The 18162-nt window shown below is 33.7% G+C and overlaps 1 non-coding gene across 1 annotated transcript; it reads right to left on the bottom strand.

Moving 5' to 3' along the window:
• Nucleotides 1–16456: 16456 nt before the first annotated feature.
• TRNAS-GCU (transfer RNA serine (anticodon GCU)) lies at nucleotides 16457–16538 on the bottom strand. The gene has a single exon. It is a non-coding gene; the product is annotated as a tRNA-Ser (tRNA).
• Between the last annotated feature and the right edge of the window lie 1624 nt (nucleotides 16539–18162).

Here is an 18162-nt window from a genome sequence, read left to right as displayed (position 1 = left end):
ATTAGAAATTGCCCGAACCAGGAGAACACGAATAGACAAGGCCGCGGAAGAGTTTTCAATATTAATGCGGCAGAGGCACAGGAAGACCCGGAGCTTGTTACGGGTACGTTTCTTATTGACAATAAATCTGCTTACGTTTTATTTGATTCAGGTACGGATAGAAGCTATATGAGTAGAGATTTTTTTGCTAAATTAAGTTGTCCATTGACGCCTTTGGATAGTAAATTTTTACTCGAATTAGCAAATGGTAAATTAATTTCAGCAGATAATATATGTCGGAATCGAGAAATTAAACTGGTTAGCGAAACATTTAAGATCGATTTGATACCAGTAGAGTTAGGGAGTTTTGATGTGATAATCGGTATGGACTGGTTGAAAGAAGTGAAAGCAGAGATCGTTTGTTACAAAAATGCAATTCGCATTATACGAGAAAAAGGAAAACCCTTAATGGTGTACGGAGAAAAGGGCAACACGAAGCTACATCTTATTAGTAATTTGAAGCACAAAAACTAATAAGAAAAGGTTGCTATGCTGTTCTAGCATACGTCGAGAAAGTACAAACTGAAGAAAAGAGCATCAATGATGTTCCCATTGCAAAAGAATTTCCCGATGTATTTTCGAAAGAATTACCGGGATTACCCCCACATCGATCCGTTGAATTTCAAATAGATCTTGTACTAGGAGCTGCACCAATAGCTCGTGCTCCTTACAGACTCGCACCCAGCGAGATGAAAGAACTGCAAAGCCAATTACAAGAACTTTTAGAGCGTGGTTTCATTCGACCAAGCACATCACCGTGGGGAGCTCCTGTTTTGTTTGTCAAGAAGAAAGATGGTACATTCAGGTTGTGTATCAACTACCGAGAGTTGAACAAACTTACCATCAAGAACCGCTACCCACTACCAAGAATCGACGACTTATTTGATCAACTACAAGGCTCGTCTGTTTATTCAAAGATTGACTTACGTTCCGGGTATCATCAAATGCGGGTGAAAGAAGATGATATTCCAAAGACTGCTTTCAGAACATGTTACGGTCATTACGGGTTTATGGTCATGCCGTTTGGTTTAACTAATGCACCAGCTGTGTTCATGGACCTCATGAACCGAGTGTGTGGACCATACCTTGACAAGTTTGTCATTGTTTTCATTGATGACATACTTATTTACTCAAATAATGACCAAGAACACGGTGAACATTTGAGAAAGGTGTTAGAAGTATTGAGGAAGGAAGAATTGTACGCTAAGTTTTCAAAGTGTGCATTTTGGTTGGAAGAAGTTCAATTCCTCGGTCACATAGTGAACAAAGAAGGTATTAAGGTGGATCCGGCAAAGATAGAAACTGTTGAAAAGTGGGAAACCCCAAAAACCCCGAAACACATACGCCAGTTTTTAGGACTAGCTGGTTACTACAGAAGGTTCATCCAAGACTTTTCCAGAATAGCAAAACCCTTGACTGCATTAACGCATAAAGGGAAGAAATTTGAATGGAATGATGAACAAGAGAAAGCGTTTCAGTTATTGAAGAAAAAGCTAACTACGGCACCTATATTGTCATTGCCTGAAGGGAATGATGATTTTGTGATTTATTGTGACGCATCAAAGCAAGGTCTCGGCTGTGTATTAATGCAACGAATGAAGGTGATTGCTTATGCGTCTAGACAATTGAAGATTCACGAACAAAATTATACGACGCATGATTTGGAATTAGGCGCGGTTGTTTTTGCATTAAAGACTTGGAGGCACTACTTATATGGGGTCAAAAGTATTATATATACCGACCACAAAAGTCTTCAACACATATTTAATCAGAAACAACTGAATATGAGGCAGCGTAGGTGGATTGAATTATTGAATGATTACGACTTTGAGATTCGTTACCACCCGGGGAAGGCAAATGTGGTAGCCGATGCCTTGAGCAGGAAGGACAGAGAACCCATTCGAGTAAAATCTATGAATATAATGATTCATAATAACCTTACTACTCAGATAAAGAAGGCGCAACAAGGAGTTTTAAAAGAGGGAAATTTAAAGGATGAAATACCCAAAGGATCGGAGAAGCATCTTAATATTCGGAAAGACGGAACCCGGTATAGGGCTGAAAGGATTTGGGTACCAAAATTTGGAGATATGAGAGAAATGGTACTTAGAGAAGCTCATAAAACCAGATACTCAATACAACCTGGAATGGGGAAGATGTACAAGGATCTCAAGAAACATTTTTGGTGGCCGGGTATGAAAGCCGATGTTGCTAAATACGTAGGAGAATGTTTGACGTGTTCTAAGGTCAAAGCTGAGCATCAGAAACCATCAGGTCTACTTCAACAACCCGAAATCCCGGAATGGAAATGGGAAAACATTACCATGGATTTCATCACTAAATTGCCAAGGACTGCAAGTGGTTTTGATACTATTTGGGTAATAGTTGATCGTCTCACTAAATCAGCACACTTCCTGCCAATAAGAGAAGATGACAAGATGGAGAAGTTAGCACGACTGTATTTGAAGGAAGTCGTCTCCAGACATGGAATACCAATCTCTATTATCTCTGATTGGGATGGCAGATTTATTTCAAGATTCTGGCAGACATTACAGCAAGCATTAGGAACTCGTCTAGACATGAGTACTGCCTATCATCCACAAACTGATGGGCAGAGTGAAAGGATGATACAAACGCTTGAAGACATGCTACGAGCATGTGTTATTGATTTCGGAAACAGTTGGGATCGACATCTACCGTTAGCAGAATTTTCCTACAACAACAGCTACCATTCAAGCATTGAGATGGCGCCGTTTGAAGCACTTTATGGTAGAAAGTGCAGGTCTCCGATTTGTTGGAGTGAAGTGGGGGATAGACAGATTACGGGTCCGGAGATTATACAAGAAACTACCGAGAAGATCATCCAAATTCAACAACGGTTGAAAACCGCCCAAAGTCGACAAAAGAGCTACGCTGACATTAAAAGAAAAGATATAGAATTTGAAATTGGAGAGATGGTCATGCTTAAAGTTGCACCTTGGAAAGGCGTTGTTCGATTTGGTAAACGAGGGAAATTAAATCCAAGGTATATTGGACCATTCAAGATTATTGATCGTGTCGGACCAGTAGCTTACCGACTTGAGTTACCTCAACAACTCGCGGCTGTGCATAACACTTTCCACGTCTCGAATTTGAAGAAATGTTTTGCTAAAGAAGATCTCACTATTCCGTTAGATGAAATCCAAATCAACTAAAAACTTCAATTCATCGAAGAACCCGTCGAAATAATGGATCGTGAGGTTAAAAGACTTAAGCAAAACAAGATACCAATTGTTAAGGTTCGATGGAATGCTCGTAGAGGACCCGAGTTCACCTGGGAGCGTGAAGATCAGATGAAGAAGAAATACCCACATCTATTTCCAGAAGATTCGTCAACACCTTCAACAGCTTAAAATTTCGGGACGAAATTTATTTAACGGGTAGGTACTGTAGTGACCCGAACTTTTCCATGTTTATATATATTAATTGAGATTGTTATTTACATGATTAAATGTTTCCAACATGTTAAGCAATCAAACTTGTTAAGATTTGATTAATTGAAATATGTTTCATATAGACAATTGACCACCCAAGTTGACCGGCGATTCACGAGCGTTAAAACTTGTAAAAATGACATGACAATATATATATGGATATACATATGGTTAACATGAGATTATGATAAGTAATTATCTCCATAATTATATTAACAATGAGTTATATACATATAAACAAGACTACTAACTTAGGGATTTCGAAACGAGACATATATGTAACGATTATCGTTGTAACGACATTTAAATGTATATATATCATATTAAGATATATTAATATATCATAATATCATGATAATATAATAATTTAACATCTCATTAGATATAATAAACAATGGGTTAACAACATTAATTGAGATCGTTAACTTAAAGGGTTCAAAACAACACTTACATGTAACGACTAACGATGACTTAACGACTCAGTTAAAATGTATATACATGTAGTGTATTTAGATGTATTAAAATACTTTTGGAAGACTTCAAGACATATATCAAAACACTCATACTTAACGAAAATGGTTACAGTTACTTTCCCATTCTTTTCTTTCATCAAGAATTCTAGTCGTATTCTTACCCGTATTATACACAGCTTCAAAACGTACTTACTATAGGTATATACCAATAGGAACTAGCATGGGATTCCACTCTTGATTATGTCATGTATTACTAATCAATTTTAACTTCTACCATGAGCTAGTCAACTAACTAGAACTCCTTTTAACCCCACTCACCACTCACCAATTACCACTCATCATTCACTCCATTTCACTTCCAATTCTCTTTCTAATTCTCTCTCAACACACACACACTATTATGAACGTATTTTTCCAGTAGTTAATCATCATCTTCATCAAAAATCACTTCAAGAATCAAGCTATAATCATCATAGGAAGAACACTTCAAGAACACTTCAAAAATCCCTTCAAGTTTACTAATTTACTTCCAAGCTTTCTAATCCATTCCAAGTAATCATCTAAGATCAAGAAACCTTTGTTATATACAGTAGGTTATCTTTCTTATTCAAGGTAATATTCATATTCAAACTTTGATTCAATTTCTATAACTATAAACTATCTTAATTCGAGTAAAAATCTTACTTGAACTTGTTTTTGTGTCATGATCCTACTTCAAGAACTTTCCAGCCATCCAAGATCCTTTGAAGCTAGATCATTTCTTGTCACTTCCAATAGGTTTACCTACTAAACTTGAGGTAGTAATGATGTTCATAACATCATTCAATTCATATATATAAAACTATCTTATTCGAAGGTTTAAACTCGTAATCACTAGAACATAGTTTAGTTAATTCTAAACTTGTTCGCAAATAAAAAGTTAATCCTTCTAACTTGACTTTTAAAATTAACTACACACATGTTCTATATCTATATGATATGCTAACTTAATGATTTAAAACCTGGAAACACGAAAAACACCGTAAAACCGGATTTACGCCGTCGTAGTAACACCGCGGGCTGTTTTGGGTTAGTTAATTAAAAACTATGATAAACTTTGATTTAAAAGTTGTTATTCTGAGAAAATGATTTTTATTATGAACATGAAATTATATCCAAAAATTATGGTTAAACTCAAAGTGGAAGTATGTTTTCTAAAATGGTCATCTAGACGTCGTTCTTTCGACTGAAATGACTACCTTTACAAAAATGACTTGTAACTTATTTTTCTGACTATAAACCTATACTTTTTCTGTTTAGATTCATAAAATAGAGTTCAATATGAAACCATAGCAATTTTATTCACTCAAAACGGATTTAAAATGAAGAAGTTATGGGTAAAACAAAATTGGATAATTTTTCTCATTTTAGCTACGTGAAAATTGGTAACAAATCTATTCCAACCATAACTTAATCAACTTGTATTGTATATTATGTAATCTTGAGATACCATAGACACGTATACAATGTTTCGACCTATCATGTCGACACATCTATATATATTTCGAAACAACCATAGACACTGTATATGTGAATGTTGGAGTTAGCTATACAGGGTTGAGGTTGATTCCAAAATATATATAGTTTGAGTTGTGATCAATACTGAGATACGTATACACTGGGTCGTGGACTGATTCAAGATAATATTTATCGATTTATTTCTGTACATCTAACTGTGGACAACTAGTTGTAGGTTACTAACGAGGACAGCTGACTTAATAAACTTAAAACATCAAAATATATTAAAAGTGTTGTAAATATATTTTGAACATACTTTAATATATATGTATATATTGTTATAGGTTCGTGAATCAACAGTGGCCAAGTCTTACTTCTCGACGAAGTAAAAAATATGTGAAAGTGAGTTATAGTCCCACTTTTAAAATCTAATATTTTTGGGATGAGAATACATGCATGTTTTATAAATGATTTACAAAATAGACACAAGTACGTGAAACTACATTCTATGGTTGAATTATCGAAATTGAATATGCCCCTTTTTATTAAGTCTGGTAATCTAAGAATTAGGGAACAGACACCCTAATTGACGCGAATCCTAAAGATAGATCTATTGGGCCTAACAAACCCCATCCAAAGTACCGGATGCTTTAGTACTTCGAAATTTATATCATATCCGAAGGGTGTCCCGGAATGATGGGGATATTCTTATATATGCATCTTGTTAATGTCGGTTACCAGGTGTTCACCATATGAATGATTTTTATCTCTATGTATGGAATGTGTATTGAAATATGAAATCTTGTGGTCTATTATTATGATTTGATATATATAGGTTAAACCTATAACTCACCAACATTTTTGTTGACGTTTTAAGCATGTTTATTCTCAGGTGATTATTAAGAGCTTCCGCTGTCGCATACTTAAATAAGGACGAGATTTGGAGTCCATGCTTGTATGATATTGTGTAAAAACTGCATTCAAGAAACTTATTTTGTTGTAACATATTTGTATTGTAAACCATTATGTAATGGTCGTGTGTAAACAGGATATTTTAGATTATCATTATTTGATAATCTACGTAAAGCTTTTTAAACCTTTATTGATGAAATAAAGGTTATGGTTTGTTTTAAAATGAATGCAGTCTTTGAAAAACGTCTCATATAGAGGTCAAAACCTCGCAACGAAATCAATTAATATGGAACGTTTTTAATCAATAAGAACGGGACATTTCAATTTAGACACAAGTACCAACTGCTAAACTATGCTATACCCGGCTATGTCCGACTAAGTCCCTACAGTGATATTTTTAATTGCTCGTTAAATGCATTCTTAATTATTGGGGGTAGGCTTATCCGGAGTAACATCCCCGATACATTTGACCAAATCATTGTATTACTTAATAATGAAATTAAACCGACAAGTATAGACACAACTTGTCATTGGGGCAAACTTTGAACGTTTAGTCTAAATATCACGAATTGGCATAACTTTTTGATCCCTGTGAGATCAACTTTATAAACTAAATCTTGTGGTCTAAAACAACGGTCAAACATATTTGTTAAACCTATGAACTTCACTCAACCTTTTTGGTTGACACTTTAGCATGTTTGTCTCAGGTGCTGATTGATCAAGCTTACTTATCTTCTACTTATGTGATGCTACTTGGACATAGGATCTCACGAACTATCGCATTTATTATTCTTGCATTTACATCATTGAAATTTAAATTCTTGTAACGACATTCTTCCGATGCGTTATCAATAAAGTTTATTTTTATCATATAGAATTGTTCTCGTATTATAATATGTTGGTTTATTTGATATTAGTGACGTTTTCTTCCAGACCCTATCTGGAGGACGTCACAATATTCGGTTTTAACAGAAACCAAACCAAAATTAAAATTCGGTTTTTGGTTATGGTTTTGATATTTAAATTTAGTTTCAGTTTGGTTTTCGAGCTCGCTTGTTGTATGATGGTTATTTGGTTCGTTTGTGGTCGTTTGTTCAGCTGTAGTTGGTTGTGTGGTTGTGTTTGTTTTGTGTCAGCCCGACTTGCTTTCAGATAGCATTGATGGCTACTTATGATGTTTGGTTGTTCGCTCAGTTGTGATACGACTCAATTCATTATCTTGTATTTTGTTAGGTTTCTCATTGATTGATGAAAGTCCTTAGTAATATAAGTTTTTCGGTTTTTTGCAAAATAAAATAACGAGTAATATTATCAAACCACCACAACATAAACGGGATGCACCAAATGGTTCCCTCTCCCAAATCAGGTATTGCTCCATTTTATCTTAGATATTATCGTTATTTATGGAGATATAAAAAGATGCTATGAGAGAAAATGGGTTTGAAATTGGTCTACTTCAAACTTAGGGGCTCGAAATGAAAAAAGCCCTCAAGAACTAGTTAAGGATATCAGTCAAGTATATTTCTCTGGTCGTTATGATTATTGGGAGTGGGTAATACCGAATGATGGTGCTTATTCAATCAACCGGCTAGACAACATCTACACGCCTATTTTCTTCACACATGTACTCCAAAAACGAGATGAGTTAAAAGTTTACCAAGGAAGGTAAATCTTTATGTTTAGGGTTGCTTCGGATATTTTACATCATCGCCTTAATCTTCCATTGTGTGGTAAAAAGGTGATTACGCTGTTTTGTCTTTTAAGAAGTTTTTGTCTAAAGATCTGCGGATAATGTCAGTAAAGAATATGCGGCTTAAATGTTTGTATGTTGAATAGAGAAGACTGTTTGTTTTTATGTCTGCAAAATAATTCAATCATGTTTGTAGCACTTAGAAGCATATTTCTATGTCTCTGAGGTTGCAGACTAGAATAAGTCATTATTTTATCTTATGTCTTCAGAAAACAAAGAGTCTGCAGTAAAAACGTCTGCAAGCGCACAAACATATGACATAATAAGATCGGCAAGACCGAATGACAAACAACACCTACATTTCATGTCTAATTAAGATTGTAACACTAAATCTCTTGATTGATCATGTTTCATTTCAGTGCAAGATTGCCTTAGACATTTGGTGTAACATATACATGGTCATGGCTGCCATGCTGAATCATAACTTATACGTGGTCATGGCTGCCACTTGTGAATACATTGGTGTCACCACAACAACATAGAATCGATTCATGAAAAAGCCATATCTATATTATTACTAAAGCGTTATCACGTTTTCAACCCGAAAGGAATTGAAATGAAAGAAGTTTTCAATTATCAAGGTTTGAAAATATTTAAAATTTTAATTCTATTGGTTTTTCCTCTTATCGTGACTTTTTTTTTAGATGTACAAACGTTTCTTGTTGGAACTCTTGACTTTCCGAGCCATTAAGTGGCCTCTAATAATTTTGTTGATAGAAAATACCTTTACACATAATACATATGATGTACGTCATATAAGTATTTTAACTTTTACTTATTTTCTCATTCGGATTACTTGTCTTGATACTATTATGCAAAAACAAGCCTCGATAAAATATACTCTAACTGTTATAATTCAGTAGGCTTATAACTACCTTTAGTGGTTCTTGACTGTAGAAGGTATATAGAGATAGAGATACTGTAAAACGGAGAAAACAAAGGTTGAACAAAAGGTATGAGTAATTGGTTTTTTATTTATAGAAAAATGTACAATGAGAGTTTGGTGGCATTTGGAATCTAGAGAGAGAGAGTGTTTTTGTTAACCAAAAAATACATACAATAAACTCTAACTCAACACACCTATTTATACTCAAAATAAAATATACTATGCAATATCTATAATAATAATAAAATTATCATCCAATTATTACTTTTATAACACTCCCCCTTGGATGATAATTTTATTAGTGAATAACTAGTACTGCCTCGTTAAAAACCTTGCTAAAGAAAACCCTTTGGGATAAAACTTTAGCTAAGGGAAAAAGAGTGCAGCATAGAGTTGACTCCCCCTCAAGTAGGCAACGCCTGAGTTGTTACATCTTCTGAACATGCCTCATGCCAATATTATGAACGTGTGTTCTGAAAAAATAGTAGTTGGAAGTGCTTTGGTGAAAAGGTCAGCAGAGTTTTTGCTGGACTGAACATATCTCATTTCAATCTGGTTGTCCTAAATGAGATTTTGAGTGTATGAGAAGAATCTAGGGGGTATGTGTTTTGTTCGGTCACTTTTGATATACCCTTCTTTCATCTGTGTTATGCAAGCTACATTATCTTCATAGATAGTTGTTGAACTTTTATTGCGTTCTAGTCCACAAGAATCAGTAATGAGTTGTGTCATTGATCTCAACCAAAAACATTCCCGACTGGCTTCATGTAATGTAATTACTTCGGCATGATTTGATGATGTTGCAACAAGTGTTTGTTTTTGAGAACGCCATGATATTGCGGTACCTCCATTTAGGAATACATATCCATTTTGAGATTTAGCTTTATGTGGATCAGATAAATAACCTGCATCTGCATAACCAACCAAATCTTGTTTTGATTCGTTAGAATAAAATAATCCTAAATCAGTAGTTCCTCGAAGGTATCGAAATATGTGTTTGATCCCATTCCAGTGTCTTTTGGTAGGAGCTGCGCTGAACCTTGCCAACAAATTAACTGCAAAAGAAATGTCAGGTCTTGTACAATTTGTAAGATACATAAGAGCTCCAATTGCACTAAGATATGGTACTTCTGGTCCCAGGATATCTTCATGATCTTCACAGGGACGAAATGGATCAGTGTCAACATTAAGTGATCAAACAACCATAGGAGTACTTAATGGTTTTGCCTTGTCCATATTAAAACGTTTTAAAATCTTTTCAGTATATGTTGTTTGATGTACAAGTAAACCATTAGGCATATGTTCAATTTGTAAACCAAGGCAATACTTGGTTTTTCCGAGATCTTTCATTTCAAATTCTTTCTTTAGAAGTTGAATGGCTTCATGGATCTCTTTATTTGTACCTATGATATTAAGATCATCAACATAAACAGCTATGATCACATATCCGGATGTTGTTTTCTTAATGAAAACACATGGGCAAATAAGATTATTGGTATACCCTTTGCTTATCAAGTAATCACTTAATCATTTATACCACATGCGACCCGATTGTTTCAACCCATATAAAGACCTTTGTAACTTGATTGAGTACCTTTCTTTGGGTTTTGCATTGGTTGCTTCTGATACCTTAAATCCTTCTGGTATCTTCATATATATATCACTATCAAGTGATCCATAAAGATAAGCAGTCACAACATCCATGAGATGCATTTCTAAATTTTCAGAAACTGCCAGGCTGATTAAGTATCTAAAAGTAATTGCATCCATAACAGGAGAATAAGTTTCCTCATAATCAATTCCCGGTCTTTGAGAAAAACCTTGAGCTACAAGTCTAGCTTTATACCTTGTAACTTCATTTTTCTCATTTCTTTTTCGCACAAAAACCCATCTATATCCCACAGGTTTCACATCTTTAGGTGTGAGAATGATAGATCCGAAAACTTTTCTTTTATTGAGTGATTCAAATTCAGCTCGTATTGCTCCTTTCCAATGATCCCAATCATGTCTATTTTGACATTCCATGACAGATTTTGGTTCTGGATCATCATCATCATTCATGATGTCATATGAAACATTATATGAAAATATCTCATCAAGATTTTTCATTTCATTTCGGTTCCATAATATTTTTGAATGTGCGTAATTGATTGAAAATTCCGTATTGACATCATCAATCTCCTCTGCAGAAGGAGTATTGATTTGTAGTTCTTCTTGAACACTTTCTTTTACCTCATTATCAGCTGATTTTCTTTTCCGAGGATTTTTATCTTTGGAACCAATTGGTCTCCCACGTTTCTGGCGTGGCAAAGACTCAAGAATAACATTATTGCCAGTTTTTGGAATTTCAATTCGAGCTGGAGCATTTGCTGCTGGTATATATGATTTAGTCACTCTTTTTGTATCTGTAAATGCATCAGGCAATTTATTTGCAAGTTCTTGCATATGCATTATTTTTTGAACTTCGATCTTGCATTCTTTTGTGCGAGGATCAAGATACATTAATTGAGGTTCACACCATGAAACATCATTTTCTTTATTTTTTATTTCTCCCCCTAATCTAGGGAATAATGTTTCATTAAAGTGACAATCAGCAAAACGTGCTGTAAAAACATCACCCGTCATGGGTTCAATATATCTTATTATTGAAGATGTTTCATATCCAACATATATTCCCATCCTTCTTTCAGGACCCATTTTAGTGCGTTGTGGTGGTGCGATAGGGACATAAACCGCACAACCAAATGTTCTAAGGTGGGAAATATTTGGCTGATGACCAAAAGCAAGTTGCAAAGGAGAATATGTATGACTTGCGCTTGGTCTAATGCGAATCAATGATGCAGCATGCAAAATTGCATGGCCCCATACAGATACTGGGAGTTTTGTTCGCATTATCAATGGTCTAGCTATTAGCTGCAATCGTTTAATTAATGATTCAGCTAAACCATTTTGTGTATGCACATGGGCAACGGGATGTTCAACAATAATCCCAATAGACATGCAAAAGTTATTAAATGCTTGAGACGTAAACTCACCGGCATTATCTAGTCTCACCCTTTTAATAGTATAATTAGGGAAATGTGCTCTCAATTTAATAATTTGAGCAAGAAATTTTGCAAATGCCATATTTCGACTTGATAATAGACAAACATGAGACCATCTACTAGATGCGTCTATTAGAACCATAAAATATCTAAATGGTCCACATGGTGGATGAATTGGTCCACATATATCACCTTGAATTCTTTCAAGAAACATTGGTGATTCTTTTTCAACCTTAAGAGGTGATGGTCTTATTATCAACTTTCCAAGTGAGCATGATGTACATGGGATAAGTGCATCATGAGGGTCCTTTGATCCGCCAATGGATGTCCATGTGTATTTTGTATTATTCTTTTCATCATTGTTGATCCTGGGTGACCTAATCTCTCATGCCACAAACTGATCATTACAGGATCACATAATTTTTCTTTAACTACCACATTTACTTCAGGTACATTTATATGTGTATAATGTAAACCAGAATGAAGTCTTGGTAGTTTTTCAATTACACGATTCTTATCAGTGATACTTAAATATTTTTCATTTTCTGTTGTCACTGACTGATAATCATATCCATTTTGGTATATGTCAGAGAAACTTAACAAATTTCTCTTTGACATGGGAGAAAATAAGGTATTATTTATCAGAAAATTCGTACCATTTGGTAACATGAATTTTGCCTTTCCCATTCCTTTTATTAAGTCCACAGGACCTGATATAGTATGTATAGTTCCTTCCGTTGCTTTCAAGTCTGTGAAATATTTTTTAGATTTGAGTATGGTGTGAGTGGCACCACTGTCTGCAATACAAATATCTCCATCATTTGACTGATTTTTTACTCCAGCAGTATACATCATGAACTTCAAAAAAAAATATGAGAAACAAATAATGAGTATATAATTCATCAATATATTACATTCAAAACATGTTACAAACGATATCACATAATAAGGAAATATGTAGTAAACTAGATATGGTGTAGATTGAAAATATACAACCATTTATTTAACGAGAACATATAATAGGATATCTATATATATATATATATATAGATATTAGAAATTTATTCATTAAAGTAGTCACAAGTTTGCTCAGTGATTTTTGTATCAAGGTCATCCACAAGATTTGCTTCTTTTCCTTTTCCCTTTAGGGATTCTTGATACCGATTAACAAAATGCTGATTTGTTCGGCAGTTTTTAGACCAGTGGCCAATTTTACCACATCGGTAACAAGAATCTTCAACATTCTTTGAAGAGCCTTCTTCAACATTGTGATTTGTGGGATTGTATGGTGTTTGGATTTTATAATTTTGTGGATTATTATTTCTTTGTCCACGACCACGACCACCACGACCACCACGACCACCACCACGACCATTACCATAAGGGTGATTTCGAACATAGTTATGATTTTTATTATTGTTATGGTAATTTCCATGATGATGGTTTTGGCCAATATGGCTACGACCTCTTCCACGCCCTCGTCCATGTGCATTTCTTCTTTTATTATTATTATTATTATTGTTAATAGCATTAGCTTCAGGAAATGCTAGCGCATCGGTAGGACGAGATTCTTGATTTTTCATCAGTAATTCTTTATTAACTTCTGCAACTAAGAGATAAGTTTGAAGTTTGGAAAAAGTTTTATAATTCTGCAATCTTAAATTTTCTTGCACAGTTATATTTGCAGAATGCATTGTGGAGAAAGTTTTCTCCATCATATCAGCATCACTTATTTCTTGACCACAGAATTGAAGCTTTGAACGGATCTTGAACATGGCCGAGCTGTATTCACTTACCTTTTTGAAATCTTGGAACCTTAGATTTCTCCATTCTTCCCTCGCAGCTGGAAGTAATATTTCCTTTTGATTATCGAATCTACTCTTGATACTTTCCCATAAAACATGTGGATCTTTGATAGTGAGAAACATATGTTTTAAGGTGGTATCAATATGTTTGCGAATAAAAGCAATTGATTTTAATTTATCTTGATCGGAACAAGTATTATTTTCTTTTAAAGTTTCTAGAATACCCAATGATCCAAGATTTATTTCTACGTCCATAACCCATGATGTGTAGTTTGTTCCCGATACGTCTAAGGCATCAAACTCAAGCTTTGATAAGTTTGACATTTTCTATTTTCAGAAAGATGAACAACATAAATCATAATCATAATCATAATCATAATATTTTTTTTTCGTAGATAAATAACAACATGCAATTAGAATTAGTTTAGATTCATAAGTAGTAAACAAAGGAATAATGGTATGATTACAAATAATAAAATCATAAGGGAATATAGGTTCATATTATATTATATTATTAATGATATTATTATAATATATATTAAGTTATAATATATATTATTATAATATATTTTTCTTATTTTAACCTTTAAGATTTACTTTTAATAAAAATACAAACTACTTTTCTTATTTTAACTTTTAAGATTTACTTTTAATAAAAATACAAACTACTTTTTTTATTTTAACTTTTAAGATTTACTTTTAATAAAAATACAAACTATTTTTTCTATTTTAACTTTTAAGATTTACTTTTAATAAAAATACAAACTACTTTTTTTTTATTTTAACTTTTAAGATTTACTTTTAATAAAAATACAAACTACTTTTTCTATTTTAACTTTTAAGATTATAAATTTAAGAATAAACATTAGTATGCATGAAATAAATAATGATTAATTGCATAAGTAATCATAAATGTTAGATAACATATAAAGACCCCATCGTATTCGTATTGATCGGAATTAATCTCGACCCATGGTACCGTGTTGTCAAATGACGTGTTGCGTACATAAAGTACCGTGTTGTCAAATGACGTGTTGCGTACAATCATGAGGTCTTATTAACATAAATATAAATGTTAGTGAAGTTAATAAGAGTTAGATTACAGAAAATATAATTCAGGTGGTATAACCGACCATATATAACTTAAATAACATAAATATAAATGTTAGTGAAGTTAATAAGAGTTAGATTACAGAAAATATAATTCAGGTGGTATAACCGACCATATATAACTTAAATAACATAAATATAAATGTTAGTGAACATAACTGTAAATGTTAGTATACATAAATAAATGTTAGATAACATAAATGTAAATGTTAGTATACATAAATAAATGTTAGATAACATAAATGTAAATTAGGCGACAGTGTCGACCATATATCATTTAGGTGGTATAACCGACCATATATTAGTTAGGTGGCAGAGCCAACCATATTTAGTATAAATGTTGAGATAATCGTGCTGATAACGTGTTATAATTCAGTAGGCTTATAACTACCTTTAGTGGTTCTTGACTGTAGAAGGTATATAGAGATAGAGATACTGTAAAACGGAGAAAACAAAGGTTGAACAAAAGGTATGAGTAATTGGTTTTTTATTTATAGAAAAATGTACAATGAGAGTTTGGTGGCATTTGGAATCTAGAGAGAGAGAGTGTTTTTGTTAACCAAAAAATACATACAATAAACTCTAACTCAACACACCTATTTATACTCAAAATAAAATATACTATGCAATATCTATAATAATAATAAAATTATCATCCAATTATTACTTTTATAACACTAACAAATATATTTGTTAACTTTTCTTTTAAACAACAGTTAGGAGTCACTAACGAGGCCCACCGGAGGTGGAGCCACTCACCCGATCATATCTGATACACGTGTCGAGAAGAAATCACATGACCCACAACCATAAAGTAACGCGACCAACTTGGGGAAACCCCCATGAGGTTTGAACTTTCGAAACCTGAATACTTGGGATACCACTTAGCAAAGCTCACAAACAGTTTTTTTTACACGAAAATTGTTCTAAACAGGGCTCGAACCCATGACCTTAGGGTCATAGGTGTTCTTTGATACCGCTAGGCCAAAGCCTTTTGGTAACAAATATACTCCATAAATGTTGATTTTTTTGGTGAAAAAAAAAACGAAAACTTTATTAAGAACCAAGAAGACATACAACACAACCCACAAACCAACGAAACAAAACAAACTACCAAACCTACTCGGTTAAAAACCCCATCATAAACAATCGCAAAAAAAATATATTGAAAAATAGAGGACGAGAAATCAAGCCGCCCGACAATGATTCCAAACTATCTTCCTCACTAAACAAAACATAACCTTACAAGGCACACCACAAAACAAACATGAACGTACCCATCAACATGGGGAATCAAATGCCTTCAACATAAAAATTAGCTAACGAGAACAAGCCACCAAAATTCATTTTGTGTTTAATTTCCTTCGGTAACAACAGAACTATAATTTTATTGAAGTTCAAGATGAAAAATTAATTGGTCTTTAATAGAAGCCAAAATGAATGAAAAAAGAAAAAACAAAAAGTTCTCGACGCCTGAGAGATTCGAACTCTCGCGGGGAAACCCCATGTACTTAGCAGGCACACGCCTTAACCACTCGGCCAAAGCATCACTGATGTAGAATTTACCATTTAAATATTAAATACATTTTCTTTAGTATAAAGTTCGTTACAACTTAGATTCTAATACTTCTAAGATTCTCTCCAACAAAAATATCAGGTGGGTTGTTTGTCATTTGTGAATGTCGCAATTTTGGATTGTGATGTGTAACGATCGCTCCAAATCCATATGGACGAACACGTCATTCATTGATTTCATTGCGAGGTATTTGACCTCTATATGATACGTTTTGTAAACATTGCATTCTTTTGAAAAGGCACACCATAAATGTATATTTAAAACAAAGGTTTTCAACATCTGATGATTTCTACACATAGACAATCACCGTATATAATAGTTTATAATAGTGCTTTCGTTGACAATGCAGTTAAAATAAGGTACATGGTGATGAATTGGTGAATGCAACGTTTTCTTGAGAAATATGCCATGTAAGACTCCATGCACATAGCATGTCTATCATATAAGCAAACAGCGGAAGACTTCTAGGGAACCTGAGAATAAACATGCTAACAAGTGTCAACACAAAGGTTGGTGAGTTCATAGTTTGTATGTTTCGCATAATTTGTATATAAAGATGGATCACAAGATTTCAATTGTTTCATCCATAAACGTTTATCAAAATGTTCTACAAGAATGAGCACCCTGGTAACCAAGCCTTAACGTCTATAATAAGTACCCCTCGTTTAACATGCAACCAACATGTACAATACACGCAATCCAACATGTACTAACTTCAAATAGCATACGTCTGTTTTATAGTTCAGGCTAGAGTTTCTTTCTATACCTGGAACAGACGGGGATGTCAAACCCTATGGATCCATATACTGTTATTCGTGCCCACCAGTCCATATTCTATGTACTGGCAGCTACTAGTTACCAAAGCTAAGGGATTTTTGGTTCAAACTCAGTGTAGAATTAAGTATGTACTTGTATCCATTGCGTTTAAAATAAATTGCATGTATTCTCAGCCCAAAAATATATATTGCAAAAGCAATTAAAAAGGGAGCAATGAAACTCACCTTAGCAGCACATAAAGTTGTTCATCGTATTGTGACCGAAACTTGGTATATCAAATAATCGTAGGTCTCAACCTAGAGAACATATGTTGGTCAATAAATGTCTATCAAGCTAGGTCTGGTCATAGTGTATCACAATCCTAATGCTCGAGATCGACATACAAAAGTTATCCAATTTCGTTTCAAAAGGTCAATTTTGACAACAGTTTAACAAAACGAGACGTACCGTATATAAGGATTTATTTACACGGTTAGTAATATTTAAAAATCCATTTTACTAATCTCGTAAACCATTTGTTTAAATCTTAATTGCAGGTTCAAAAGCAATTTCAATTAACGTCAATCATAATTCAGTTGACCATATCTTTTAATCCGTTCATCGAAATTATTCGATATCCAAATGAAAAGTTATTGATTTTTCGCCAGCTTTCCGAAAACATGTATATCATATACCTTTTACCAGTAATATGTATTTAATTCGTGATTCAATATAACTGTTTAACGACGAAATTAAGCATACAAGCATGTTTAAATATATATACTCGAGCACTAGACATGGATACACAATTAATATATAAAAGATAAAATGTAAGTGCTTA

This window comes from Rutidosis leptorrhynchoides, chromosome 10 (assembly GCF_046630445.1).
Source record: "Rutidosis leptorrhynchoides isolate AG116_Rl617_1_P2 chromosome 10, CSIRO_AGI_Rlap_v1, whole genome shotgun sequence".
Lineage (NCBI taxonomy): Eukaryota > Viridiplantae > Streptophyta > Magnoliopsida > Asterales > Asteraceae > Rutidosis > Rutidosis leptorrhynchoides.
The sequence above is the reverse complement of the archived record's forward strand: the minus strand, read 5'-3'. Positions and strand labels throughout refer to the sequence as shown.